We start from the raw sequence: 15,364 nt of genomic DNA, 5'->3' as shown, positions 1-15,364 counted from the left end.
TCTGTTGTAGCACACATGTCGGCGGCGGCTCCCGGATGTGATTACTGAGCGATGCGGTCAGACACCTATTATAGCAGCTAGTGATCCCCGAGAGATGAGGCCAGCGATTGCGGTCCGCAAAGCAGCGATTTCGTCAGAATTAATCGCCGTATTGAGTCACGAAGCCTGGGCTGAGTGAGCGTCCGCGCAACAAAAATCCCAAGAACTTGAAATCGTAAATCAGTGACAGCAATATTACCACCGCCACCGGGAGGATCCACTTAAGAACTTACGATGTTTTTGACGCATTGTACGCTAGTATTGTTTGTACACCTTATTTCAGGTTTTACGGCCCTGACCGGCCATGCTAGATCGGCGTACGCACAACATGTACGTGCGCCCTCAGGGCCTGAGTACCGCTGTCGCCAATCATTACATCCTGCTTCCGCCGTCCCTTCTGCTGCTATCTGACATACGGAAGTGACGCATCTCTGCCTATCGGTACGCAGCGGTCCAGCGTTGAACAACTGAGAAGCTGAATGCGAGTGTATGGTCCAATATCTGTAACAAATTGATCGATCGACTATCCGTCGGTTGGATTGCGTGGACATGGGTGTCTTTCAGCAAAAATACAATAAGAAATCTGAAGCTGCGAGTCGCTGATAAGGTTTTTTCACACCATGAGACGCCTCAGTACCAATTCATAATGATCTGTAATCACCAGTAGCCGGACTGCTCTCTCGGCCAGTGTGAAGGGTTCGGGGCAGCGCCAATAACTTTTTTGGAAGATGGATAGACCGGCGTTCATGGAGGACTTCAGCGTATGGGGGCCTGCTCTCGCTGAAGAGGCCACCAGCGCGTGCTACCGCCTTGACCATGTCCTCAACTGCTTTGTAACATAATTTTTCAATGCTCTTATGTGGCATCAATTTTCCTGGAACACCGGAGGTGTTGAGGCTGGGTACGTATTCTTATAAGCGAAATCATCTGTCATTTGGGCACATAAGCACACAAGCCCCTAACATTTTTCGAAACTGAAATGGAAATGTAATCAAGCATCTATTATCCTGCAGCATCAGTGCAACACCAGCGACCACACAATTCCCTGACAGCACCTGAAGCGTCTGCGCCTCTTGTCGTTAGGCTAATGAAGTCTTCTCTCGTTGCGGTGGGGACTTTCACTTCGGAGAGGAGTTCGCTCTCAGTCATGCGATGGTCTGAAGAGGACGTCTTACCCTACCGCACGACGACCATATCCTTCATGACGAGAGCCCCTCCGTATCACGAGCCTCGACTCTCCCGTGTGCCCCAGCAAGGTCTTAACAGCGCATTACATAAGAGCACTCAACGTAAGAACCGTCATCGTTCATGACAACGCCTCGCTTGAGAAATCGATCGGACTTGTCTCAGCAGGAACAGAGGTTTCCCGCGGTACAGAAACCAAAGCCTTATTCAGATATCTGAGCTGTGCACTGCACTGGGTTGGGGCTTCATCTCGATCGGGTTACGTCCCTCTGTCGCATCTCGACCGTCAGTCACTCAAGATCCTCACATCAGTGCCGGCTTCCCGTCGCTCGTGACAGGAACCTCCTACAGGTCACCACCACCGAGTACCAGATTCGAGATCCGAGATCCTGTCATGACTGAGTCCTTCTCTCAATATGACAGGGACCTCCTGCAGCTCACCACCACCGAACACCACCTCCTGTCATGACTGAGTCATTCTCTCAACATTGCGACATCGCGTTGCTGGTGATGGCCTGGTCGCCGGACCGCGTCATTTCCGCCAGTCGTTTAAGCTATATATATGATGCTTTTGAAGAGCTAGAGCTTCAAGGTCGGCACAAAAACATGTTCGCCCACCCCGTCTGATAGCACCTTGGGCGGCTGCCACACCCAGCCCGCTTACTCGGTTCGCCCAGCCCGTCTGATAGCACCTTGGGCGACTGCCACACCCAGCCCGCTTACTCGGTTCGCCCAGCCCGTCTGATAGCACCTTGGGCGGCTGCCACACCCAGCCCGCTTACTCGGTTCGCCCACCCCGTCTGGTAGCACCTTGGGCGACTGCCACACCCAGCCCGCTTACTCGGTTCGCCCACCCCGTCTGATAGCACCTTGGGCGGCTGCCACACCCAGCCCGCTTACTCGGTTCGCCCACCCCGTCTGATAGCACCTTGGGCGACTGCCACACCCAGCCCGCTTACTCGGTTCGCCCACCCCGTCTGATAGCACCTTGGGCGGCTGCCACACCCAGCCCGCTTACTCGGTTCGCCCACCCCGTCTGATAGCACCTTGGGCGGCTGCCACACCCAGCCCGCTTACTCGGTTCGCCCACCCCGTCTGATAGCACCTTGGGCGGCTGCCACACCCAGCCCGCTTACTCGGTTCGCCCACCCCGTCTGATAGCACCTTGGGCGGCTGCCACACCCAGCCCGCTTACTCGGTTCGCCCACCCCGTCTGATAGCACCTTGGGCGACTGCCACACCCAGCCCGCTTACTTCGCATTTGTTCTGAAAGGTAGCTTATGTAGTATGACATAACTTGGACATATTAACGGGCTTTCCAGTCGGGGCCGCGCGGAGTTCCGGGTCGACACGGCGTGGACGAGGACACGTCTTCATCAGTCGCTAAGTCCATAAAAATGCCGTGGCGGTCATGCCGACTTCGTGAACTCGGTGCAACTAGCGCCGAGCACATGTTGCACAGCACCAATCAAAGGCGGCGGCGACGGCCTGACCGTCCCGGATGTCGGGCATGACGACATGGACACGATCAGTACTTCTCAGGGATGGCACCAGTCCCGGATCCCTGCGGTCATTTGTCTCTGACGGGCATTCCAGAATGGCCAACCTCCCCAAATGTGGATTGAAAGCCTCTAAGAAGCATTTTTGACCGTTGCGCAAAGTTTACGTCCTATGGTGTTTTCTGGACTAAATATCACATGATTAGAACCAAATTTAAGATACCTTGACATTTACAGGATAAAATTCAAAATGGGGTAGCGACAGGGTCATCGCCAGTACAAAGCCAAACGCCCTCCTCATGATCGCCCTTCCTGGCGATAGTTACGCTGCTCTCCCCACGAGCTACCGGTCTCGGGCTCTCGCGATCTTCACCGCGAGGGCTTCCGCTGTACTCTATCATTCAGGACTGCGTTAGATCGGGATGAAGCTGCCGCGCTGTTATGCCGAACATGCAAAGGTCATTGCCTTCAATAACACTGATCGCACGCACAGGCTTCTGATCTCACTGATCACTACCCTGCCACGGATTGCTGGCTGATTGATCTCCACTCACTGGTCGATGCGCCTCCAACCAAACACACGCGATGCTGCTGCAGACCATTTTCGGCCCCAACGGATCGCTACCGCGCACGCCGCGCTCCTGGAAAGGTTGTCGTTTCTGGGTTCCCGCACTCGTCGCCTGACCAGCGGGTGCCTGCCGTGACACCCAGGCCCGGGTCATTGCCAAGCCTATGCCCTAAGCCGATCGGATCCACTTTGAAATTACGCCCATTGACCAGGGGCGTTACCAAGATTTGACCTCCGGCAGTCAACCGATTATGACGGTCAACTGGTGCTCTGGGCGGGGAGGGAGGGAGGGGACAAGCCGATGGTTGGGAAGACTAAACCTTTGAAAGACTGCCGTTACGAACGCCCGGAGAGCTCCGCCTCACGACTCTCCCGAGGGCTCGGTCATTCGGCGGCTTTCTGGTTCCGCAGTGTCCCCACCGCAAGCGAGTTCGCTGGAGGCGGGAGGTCACGGCAGGCGCCCGCGTGTCGGACAACGCGTACGGGCGCAAAAAGAGGACAGCGTATACGTACGCATGCCTTCATGGGAGTGCGTTGTGCGTGTCGTTGATTTGGTGGATGGGAAAGTGGGAATGGGTGTGGCCTCACCTTTTAACATAGGGACTTGATTCGTGTTTGCCCCATGCCGCTGTGTTTCCATTGGACTACACTAGGTGTTTCCAGGCGTTAATCTATTTGGTAGCACGCACCTGTAATACGAGCACTGAATGCGTCTTTTGAGCGATGATAACATTCTCAACTCCAACGCCCTGACCCGGTCCGAGCCGGCGAGTTCGCAGTTGAAAAGGGAACATTTTTACAACAATATGAATTCTGATCGGGGGATTGACAATTGGTCCCGGAAATGTCATGATAATACTCAGGTGCGCTGAGTATTGTCATGACATTTTACGATGATTGCGTGAAGTTTTGGTTCAACCAGTAATTTTCGGCAGATTGACTACCATCCATTCTCAACATATGAGCTAATAATGCCGAAAAAGCAGGCGCAAGGAAAAGTGACATTTTTACGCCCCTTCTTGCTCATCTCAAGTGTTTCCCTCAACTCTCATCCTTGCTTCAGTTTTCATGAATGAGATGTCCATTCTGGGAGCAAATGTTTTCTGCAACTGTAAGGCACCTACTCGTATCTTGGATACCCATGGTGATTTTCTCACATCCCTGCATGCTCTCTTAAAAGAATTTGAACAGAATATGGTTTCATCTGACCGTCCATATCGATTCACATTGAAACGTGACATTTTTATTGTTTATTGTCACAGCACGGTAGGAGGACGGACCAACATTCCGCCAACGCGACAGCACAACAATGTGAGACGAGCACATTCTTTAAGAAATTAATTCAGTCGCAATGTTATATAAGGATAGATTTCTGGTATCAGCTGCGACGGCTGACAATGATTAATGCGTGAGCCTCGACCTCACCATCCGATCGCAAAATTTTGGATCAACAGTACAACTTCGCGGCGAAAGCCTAACGTGCTTCATTGCTTGCGACGGCCGATCTTGCCTTTTTAATCACTAGAAGTTTAGTGTGGTCGCTACCACCAGCCGCAGGTCATCTCAACCAGTGGGACATAGCGAGCACCTAAAGCACCCCGAATCCACCCCGCCACGGTTGGGTGAATCGGAGGGAGCCGCTGTATCGATTGATTAGTCGCGTGCTATGGCGAACAAATCTAGAGCCCGGCAGCTTTGAAACGTTTTTAAAGATTTACGCCAACTGCGGCAACCAGAGCAGATTATGTCAATGTCAAAGCAGAGACGTCAATGCTATCCAATCCACCCAACCTGAGAACATTGCGAACAGTTTCCGATCTTTCTCGTATGTGGTGTCAAATGATCGTCTGAGGAATGGCCCAGTTGGTGTATGAAATGTATTAGATCAAATGAATGTTGTGATAGCATTTTGGCATAATACACAAATGGATGGTGCTGTCATGTTTGTTGTAAAGGCTGCAAGTTGCAAATTGGCAAACTATTTGTCGGTTGCTTCACTTTAACTCTAGCAAGTTAACAAACGCCTTGACCCCGTTAAGCGAGTTAATCTAACTGAACTTGGTAAGCGTGTAAAAATCCTACACAATGTTGATACAGGATGTGCCGACATTAATTCAATGACCTTCAAGCGCATCATTCTACGGATGCCTTCATAATTCGCACATATAATGACCGTTTATTTTACAACAGGCTGTTACCCTCAGATCCGAAGACAAGAGTCATTGAAGGGAATATTCGCTGTCTGCACATGCTACCAGTTTCAAGCTCAATTCCGATTTAGCTATAATGGCATTGAGAAAGCACCTGACTGAATATCGCTGCTCGGTCCTGTTTTTTTTTCTCCAGGCAACAGGAGCCTGAACGTCCGATCAATGTTTTGCTTCTGCTGTGGTACGTTTTTGTCATGAAGATGAAAATGAGACTGATTAGTTAAATGTGATAGGTACCGAGCTATGCGCATCACATTCGCATATGTCAGGAAGGATGCAAGCTATATAGTATTGGTAGATATGTGAAAATCATGGGCCGTATGCCGCTGATTTAGCACCTATGTTATGCACGGAATGATTTCCTTTCTGATTGTTCATCGCGACCTGGTATCTTTAAATGTCTGTTTCACACTACGTAAACGTACTTCACACTCGAATAAACGCTTTGGATCGCCAGCTTTAAACGAACGTGCTAGAGGCGCCCTGCAAAAATACACCTAGGACAACCCACTGAACCTTTGGCCCATACTTACACACTTGTCGGCACGAAGAACGAGACATATTTCTTGATAAAACATCTGTCGGAATTTAGTTCCTACTAAACAACATGAAAACACTCTTACAAGTTCTTTAATACAGCACATGCCGTGGACAGACCAGCGTTCCACACACCAGCTCGCGGTGGAGACACCAGGTGGGCATGGTCGAGCGGCAGATAGATCCTATCGATCACGTTACATCAGACATTACTGCAGCCAGCCGGACACGTTGGCGGATCTGAGAAAGGTTCACCAGTTCGTGTGCTTACATGCTGTCAATGCCATTCTTGGACGTCGTGGAAACGACCTCTGGCACTCCCTCGCTGCTTTCTTTATATGGGATGCTCATGAGCTTGGGCGGCTCAGGCTCCCGGCAGACAGAGCCCTCGGACGACGACCTATAGATAAACAATCATGCCGCCCGTGAGCGGCGGAGAATTACCATTGCTCTCTGGCATTTCAATGTGAAATGCCAAGGTGAATGGACGGCCCCATACTTTTTATTCATGACATCGCCCACTAAAAGTCTTCCGTGCCCCCTGTCTTTACTTATGCCCGTACCCTTCGCATAGTATTGCAGCTGGCAGCCTTGCTGGCCGACGAACATGTATTACGACGTATTAAATTTTCCCTCCTCGTCACCATGGGGGAGATGAAGCGGGATATCATTCAGTCCACTCCTCAGCAGCGTTTTAACTTGATACACTCGCAGATTCGTCCATGAAATGACAGAATTACACCCGGTATATTTATGCAACTTTGCCGCACAGCATGATCATTACCTTCTGGTGTTGGTTGGAACATCAATAATATCCTCACTTCTCCCGGCATAATTATATAGCGCTACTATAGGAAAACCAACCGAGTTATATTCAATATCGTGATGAGTAAGGGCGATCAAACATTATGTGTATATACACATATACATATATATATATATATATATATATATATATATATATATATATATATATATACATATATAAGATATAGATTACTTTGTACTAAAAATTTAGTGTTGCTGTAAGCCTTCATTTTTTACCTATGCTTAAAAAACCATAGGGAGGGAAGTCAATTCCCCCAGCCGGGCGCGGGATAAATCGCGTACCTTCGTAACACCCGGTTTTACTTGATTTAGGCAAGCAACGCCTTCACCTATTAGTTGATTGACATTGTCACTTGGGGGTTCTTGTGCTACAATAATAGAGTTTCAATATACCACAAGGTACTAGTCAAGCGATGCTATCAAGACCGCGTGGGCTACATTAAGGGAGCTGGACGTTTGAAGCTGTGGTCTTAGTCACGAGTGAACAGGGCAAAAAGGAAGATCCATCTTGAAATTAAGGCATATAAATGCAGAAAACTATCCAATTCTGTGTAGCTTAACTAGTATTTGTGGCAGTGCTCAGTGCGTACAAAAGGTTTAACGCTTATCTTGCACACGCACGAAATTAGCTGGCGCAGTCAATTACTGGCATAGTTATGGATCGGATAACGTTGAACTCGCTTCATGACTTGTGGGCAATACATTCGCCTCCAAATCGCCCCGTGCAGTTGCTCTCAAGCTTTTTTGCTATTCATTTCCCATGAACTGGTGACCAGCTGCGCCTGCCCCAATCCAGTGCTGAGCATAAACCACACCACAACAACCAACCTCGAAAGAAGCCAGATGCTGGCAGATCTGCGGCCGCCACTTCCCTGCTAAAAAACATGAGAGCCACCGAAAGAATAAGGCGGTAACAGCGCACATAGGTTAGCATTTCCCAGGTTAGTGGTGGTGATTTACGATACCACAAGCTTGCATAAAACGTGAGAAATAATGGGATCAGCCAGTCCCAAGTAGGACGGTTAACAGACCCCAGCATAAATACCCGCGCTGTTGATGAAGTTCTGCGACGCACTCAGCTGCTGGGGTAATACGGCATTGACCGTCTCCCACCCTGGCAGGAGCGGCGGGCGTCACGAGGAAGCAGAGCGCGCAGCTTAACATCCGCATTGCCAGGACCTTACCAATACCCACGTCAATCCGGTGCTTCAAAACTTCATTGGGTTAGTGTATTTCGAAGCGTGAGAGCGAATCAGGGCCCCGGTCTGGCATGCCGACACCTCTTCTTACGAAAGGCTAACCAAGCTGATATGCCGGTCAACACCGGTGTCAGCGTAGTCAACAGGGTGAGATCACAGCCGGGGTGCGCGCAAGGCCAGACATTGCTTTGGATGGCACGCACACAAGCACATACGCACACATTCACACATTAGCACATACACACGCTTTCATCACGTATCATTTTTGGTATATTTTTTATGCTGTTTCCATTCTGTATTGCTATTTTTGTTGTTGTTCCTGCCGCCTTATGCCATATTTACACATTCTGTGGTTCGGATCACAGCAGGTGGCGGAGCTGCGGGCCGTCCCATAGGCTCTACCCGTGGGGAGGCCACAATCTGTGGGCTGAACGCGAGCCATGTGGGGGGGGGGGGGGGGGCGGCCCACCGGTCAGGTCGCGTGCGGGGACGACCTGTGGTGCGTTACGCTGCTCGGTGACATGTGACATACATGCTGTGCGACACATGGCATGCGGGGTCAGAGATGATCAGGTTTGGGGAAGAAGCCATTAAATATCGCCATAGACGCTGATGAGAAGTTCCTTGATTATTGTGTTCTTACCTTGCTTTGACGAAGGCACCCATCTGGAATTAAGTCGGAGGAATTTCAACACACTATGCCGCTCTGTAGCCGTGACACCAATCATGATACCGCAAATTTACAATACAGTTTAGTCGTGAATGCCGCAATAAAGTGTGTTGTCATTTTGTACGTGAGGCTAGATTCTCTGCTTAATCAGAACATGACTGATTACTGGTAGTCAGCAGCTAAAATTGTGCGGTAAAGATGCAGTGTCGTTTGTAATTTCACTATTCCCAAAAATTTTGAAAATTTGGTGCTTGTAGAATATCGGTAAAAAATAAAGAGAAGTGACATCTGTCGGCAACAATTCCAAAGCCCGTCCTTTGAAGACCTCGATCTTTTGCAATGCGTAGGCAAGCTGCTCCCATAAAATAGAGTTATATAATTTCCGGTGAATACGGATTGCACATCATTGATAGATGCATGCAGGCAAGAAAGTGAGGAGCCCTGTTCAATGCACCAATGGTGTAATAAACTGCACAGGATAAACAGACAAAGTGTGTTTTCGGTTCGAGTATAGCCCAATATGTTTTTTGTGTTATTGTGCTGTGTTACTACGCCGAAATGATGCATTATCAAATTACAGTTTGAGTTCTATGATCCTTTGAGACATTGTACGGAGCTGACAGTAGAGGTAATTTAGGTCTACATGAAGTATCTTGACCTTACGCCACTTACGCTTTTCGGCAACGCATGCCAATATTTCCCTCACTTTGCTTGTTAATTTAATTTCTTAACTGAATTATAAATATAATTTCCCTGGATTAATTTTTCATTTCCCATTTGTTGCTGCATGACAAGTGGCTTCATCACCAGCGGCGCTGTGAAACAAATGGTTAATGGTTGGCATAGTGCTGACATAAAAATGAAAAGCAGAGGTCCAGGCATGACGTTTTTGACTGACTGACTGACATGAATTGAGAAGCTCTTCGCATGGTTGGACTTTTTTGAAGTATGATTCAAGGCTGTCATATGTATAGATCTTGGTCCACTTCGGTCACTTCTATTTCCAGTCAGCACCTTGGACCAACTTACTCCGGGCTGCAACTGACCGTCCTTGCCCCCGCCCCCTCCCCCCTAGTCTCAGGCCACTCTGGCCCGCACAGGCGACCTCGGCCAGGGTCACGTGGTCAGTGGCCCGGGGGCATGAACACAGCCGGCCGTGCCGGTTGAACGCTGACCGGGCCGGCTGAAGCCCGGCGCGGGAGTCCATTGTCATCAGCCTGCTACATATGGCGATATGCCACCCATCATCTTTCTAGATTTTAATCGGATTTTTGGAATCGATGGTACCAATAAACCTATAACATGCACAAGCTATTCGCCCGTACACCAGACTTTCGGCTTAATCGTGGACAATCATTTTTCCTGGAAACATTTTGGGCTTCAGCCATAACGTGGTTTTTATTCACCTGTCTGTGGAGCCGGATGTAGATGAGCGTTATACATATATTTATATATTTATAAAGTGATCTATCAATTTGACATCCTTCGCATACACCTGACGGTTTGATCTATCAAGATCAGTGGCCTAGGTCATGTCAAAGAAACTAACCTGAGAACAACCTTCGACACATATTTTTTGTGGGTCATGTGCCGTTCTTCAAGCTTTCTCTAGTGATAGAGCATGATAGCACCCACAGCTTATATTTGTCAGATTTTTGGGAAACACGAGGCTAGTGCCCCGACGCCAGGTCAAGTTGTGCCATTTTTCATCAAAAATATAAATATGTACGCAGGTTTGTGTAGTTATGGTGCCTGGATATGGAAAAGAGTACTAAGTCACATGAAAATCATCATATGACCACAGAGCACATGACCTCGGCCCAAGTTATAACGAAACTCTATGGGTACCTTCTACAAAGCACATGCTGAGCTCCATCAGGCAGTTTTTTTAGACGATTTTGGACGCGGAACTCGAATACTCCGCAGGAAACATGCTGTGATATAATAAACTTGCATAATGAGGTCACCACAGGTCATGTGAGGACAAACAATGTCATATGAGGTCATCCATGGTCAATGGTTTTCAGTGGCAAAGAGGCTAGATGAACGGGTACGCCGCGTGAGACCACTGCCTCATCGTGTTTGTGAAGCTGATGACGCATAGTTCCACGTACCAATATGTCTGTTCTCAATGTGTTAAAACTGCATCGTAAAGCGTCGAAGAGACTTGTAGATAGAGACTGTAGATAAGAGCTATGAGACCTAAGTACCTGTATATGTACAACACAACTATTTCTGGCCACAAAAAGCATGGCACTGGTCACATAGAACCGGTTAACACATACATCTTTTTCATTTGGATGGTTTATAAATTTGTCTCAATCTTACCTCAATTAACCTAATGGTCAGCCTAAGATGGTGCTTTTGTGTTTGGAATACTTTTCAAACAGCTGACGCCTAACAAAGCAAGCTTAGTCACAAACACATCGTGAAAAGTGTTGTTTCTGTATACCACTGGCAGACTTATTTTGAATGGTGACCTGACCTGACCTGATCCTTGTAGAGGATGAGGAATGGTCGCAGTGGACTCCACACAGTCTTAACGTGTATCTCCGTGCCCTCAATGCCCGTTTTGACGTGTAGATATATGTCATCTATCAGAACAAACGTTTTGAAAGTTTCGTGACCTGTGGTGACTTCGCATTTGATCCGAAGTCAAAAGTGTGGTGTGCGTTCTTCATGATTTGACAACACCTTCACAACGGTATTTTTGTTTTCCTCATACGGCGCCTGGAAGTTGGAGATCTGATGGAAGGGAAGCCAACTTTCCCTCGGTCGGCGCGGCTGTCTCAGATTCCCGGCCGTGCGCAGGTTATATCACACCCTTGCAAGCGAGCAGAAAGGTCTAAAGAAAGGCCTGCAAGCTTACATACAGGGTATCATTGGCTCATTTTATCTGACCTTTCTAATACGCCTAGGAAATATCATTCGTGCCTTGCGCCGGAAAATTAATTATCTTATCCTTGTGACCGTTTTACATTACCGCTCGAGCACCAGTGTCCTTGGTTTTGCCCTTAAACAGCGGTAATATTGGCTTGATTGCCCGGCTCCGTGGCAAGTACATCCTGCTACGTTTTCCGAAAAAGGTCACTAGCTCAGCGTGCTGCTGTCTTAACCCAGAAAGATTATAACTACCCATGGGCACTGCGCAGGTGTGAAGTAAAGCACGGGTGGAGTCATGGGTACCCGAATTCTTTGTCATGATCACCTGAGCGTAAATCGCCACAAAGTCGTCGATTTTTTCTACGGATATTTCAAAGTTTGACCTCCCAAAGTCCAGCGGTCAGAAACTTAAAGTCAGTGAGTTGGCTAGACCGACTCACAACGCAGCCGTTTAACAATATCTTGGGCCAGACAGGTCAGACTCACAGTCAGCAAAATTTGTGTCAATGTAGTGCTCGCGAACATTTCATAAGGGAACCTCTACTCGTCAAACGATCATGAATCAGTTGAATCAATTGGAGAATTCCGTCTGACAGTATTATCCAGCCCCCTGCCAAGATATCTTCTTCCTCATTGGTTCATTCGAGTTGCCATTCTAGTATGTGTTTCAAGGGCTTCCTGTTAACCCGTCGCCAAAAATGAATTGAACATAACAAAAAATGGCCACTTCTTCCATATTGGATGAATCATAACCAAAATGATTAATTCACCACTAATTGCATTATTGACTCCAATATGAACGCTTTCACCACTGGTTTAACGAAGTTCCTTACCGTAATGCCTACTTAAGCGGCAAAATGCCTGAGTGTCTAAAAAATAAGTTCCACCAGACGGGTCCAAGTTTTACCAAAAAGGTAAAACAAATCACCAAGATATGCAGGGAATCAATGATTTGCACCAGAAGATAGGATATTCAGCCCACCAGCAAAACAATCATATTTTAAACCAAACTGACATCAACTTGCGAGTGTTTGGTACAAGACGCCATTGCTCAGAACAGAGCTGCGTACTGAGAGCGAGTCGCTAACATTGATTTTAGTACCTACACATCCAGGGGCGAAACCACCTGATGGGAGAGAGGTTGGCGGGGCACGATCCCGGTGCGAGGTCTGATCTTTAAAGGTCAGACAAAGGGACTCGTCGCGCCTGTTGGGGGTCTCCGTGACGAAAACGGCGTCTGTGAAGGTCCGGGACACCAATGCTGAGCAGCTGGCTCTGCATCGGCTTGGATCCTGGGGTTATATTTACGAAGCAGGGACGAGACCAGTGTACGCAATTATTACTGAAATATTTTTGCGTTGGCCGGGGCCCCTGAAACAAGGTGTCCCTATGTATCACGGCACAGAGCGCTTTACAGGCGAGCCGGTGCCGACAAGGGGCTCCTAGTCGACGAGAAGCACGTTTTGCGCAAGAGGGACAGGATGGGCTCTGAATTTCACGCAGCTACTCGCGTTGGTCGAGGTTCTCTTAATTGACATGAAATGGGAATACGATAAATTTCAGTGAAATATTTCACATTCAGAGAATACAAGGGTCTGGCCAGTCACGGGCTCTGGTACCGAACAGGACTGTTCAGGTCCCCGGGATTTAATTCATGCTGGTGATTGTTCATGCCCTTCCACCCGTAATGATTTTATCGGCACCAATGGTGATGACTCAGCATTCTGGTGACAGCCTTAACGTTTCAGCTTGCTGTTACAGTTGGTGAGGAGGGTGTAAATGTTGGTGATGGAATCGGCCATTCTGGTGCCTCAATTCATTTGGTCCCGTTTGGAAGACCTACCATTTCTTTACTCGGACATCCTTACTAAGCTCGAGACCTTGGAAGCTTTTTGAATGTATTGATTAGGCTCACTGCGTGCACCCCAGACAGATCTGGTGTGATTACCTCAGGTTTCTGGTATCATCCGCAAAGTGAAAAAGTCTCGTGGCCACTGCCGCCTCGCCCGTGCCACGTCACACCAGGCTTACTGGCTTACCGCAGGGTGTCATTTTCCTATGAAACAAGTCACATTCAGTGCGTGTTTGTCGGGCTGTTCTGTGGCCACCCCCAATGTGGAGCAACTGTTCAGACCTGCGCTGCAAGTGTAGCCGCCCCCGCCGTCGCTTCTTCGCTTCCCCTTAGCCAGAAGGCTTCTGGCTAAGGGGAAGCTTTGGGTGCAAAGTCCAACCGGATTCGCCCCACCCAGGCACGTATTAGCATGCCTACCGGGAATCCGGGGCCAGTTTGCCCGGTCGGCGACATTTCGGTAGTGCGCTCACGGACTTGAGCAGGCTCCCGGAGCCGGAACCAAGCCCGCCGCCCCACCTCCGTGGCATTGCGTAATTCTCGTATCACGGCATCTCCAGTCGGTAATCCTCCGTGAGTCACGAAGCCGGAATGCAGAGCGGCGCCTCCTTACACAAGAGGATTACGTGAATACCGTCTGAATGAGGCCCAGCTGACTCGGCGGGCGCGTGCCGCGGACCGTTGCATGCACCGATGTGTCATGTGATGTCATCAGGTGACGTTATGCGATGTCATCAGTCCCCGGACGTGTCATCGGGTTCGCGTGGGCGACAAGGAGATGAGATCTGTGCCACACCCAGAACCTCATGTGACGCGCCGCTCTTCTTAAATGGCAAGATCATCGCTACGTCATACAGTACCGGGCAGCCAGACACGTTCCGATGATTTCATTTGAATAATGCACCAAATGCGGTATGTCTTTGCAGTACCGACATGGCTTATCTACTCGTGATATGCCATTGGCCGGACGACCTAGGGAGAATGTGCCTGCGCTTGTTGGCGCGCGCGGCTCTAGGTATGCACTTCATTTGATAGTGTTCTGAGTCTTGGTGGTGCGCCAATCTAAGTACAGCGCATGCAAACTGCGTGCTGTATCTCCGGCTCGACTCCTTGCGATATGCGTTCCTGTTGCTTCTAACTTTTCCTCACGTCTTGCGGTGTCAAAAAAACAGCTTATTTACAACTGCAGTCTTAAGCTTAAGTTTCCGTTCAACGATGTGATCTGTTGATCGCGCAGCAATGGAATTTACACATGGACACAAGGTAGAACCTTCCTCAAATTTTGATGTAGTCCGGCCATCTCGCATGGAGTGGAAAGGTTCTCACGCACTGATTTCACTTCCCCGTGACATTAAAATAACAAGTCACACTGACAAACATGTTGCTGTGCACGATTCACCAGATCGTGGAGAGCTGCAACATGCACATTTCATACCCTGCCATCACTCAGAGCAATCATTACTTTATGACAAGCGCCCCAGGTGACCTCCTTTTTGTGAGGAGACAGTGGTCTGCACCCTGCCACTTGACCGCTAATCCTCGCGCATGCGTTACGAGCCATCTTGCGTGCCACCTGGTCGAAGGCACGCTTCTGGTCACCGAAGCTTTTGAGGGCTTGTCTTGCAGACTTTAGATTTTAGAAGCCCTTTATATCAAAATCTGGATTGATCAGATTCGAAGAACAAGGCGTTATAGATTGTCCTCCTTTCGGCCGATGGTACGCCCTACGAAGCGGTCCTCAAACCAGGCCGGAGGCATCTTGTGGGGAGTCACCTATCCTGCTGAAGTCAGATGTCCTCTGGAGCCCCTTTCGCCATCAATGCTGCAGCTGCCCGAAAAGCACTTCAGCATGGCGACGTACCGATTGCTGCGCTTACTGTTTACTGCGGCCGTGGAG

This window comes from Pollicipes pollicipes, unplaced genomic scaffold, assembly GCF_011947565.3.
Source record: "Pollicipes pollicipes isolate AB1234 unplaced genomic scaffold, Ppol_2.1 Scaffold_2555;HRSCAF=2994_pilon_pilon_pilon, whole genome shotgun sequence".
NCBI lineage: Eukaryota > Metazoa > Arthropoda > Thecostraca > Pollicipedomorpha > Pollicipedidae > Pollicipes > Pollicipes pollicipes.
The sequence above is the reverse complement of the archived record's forward strand: the minus strand, read 5'-3'. Positions refer to the sequence as shown.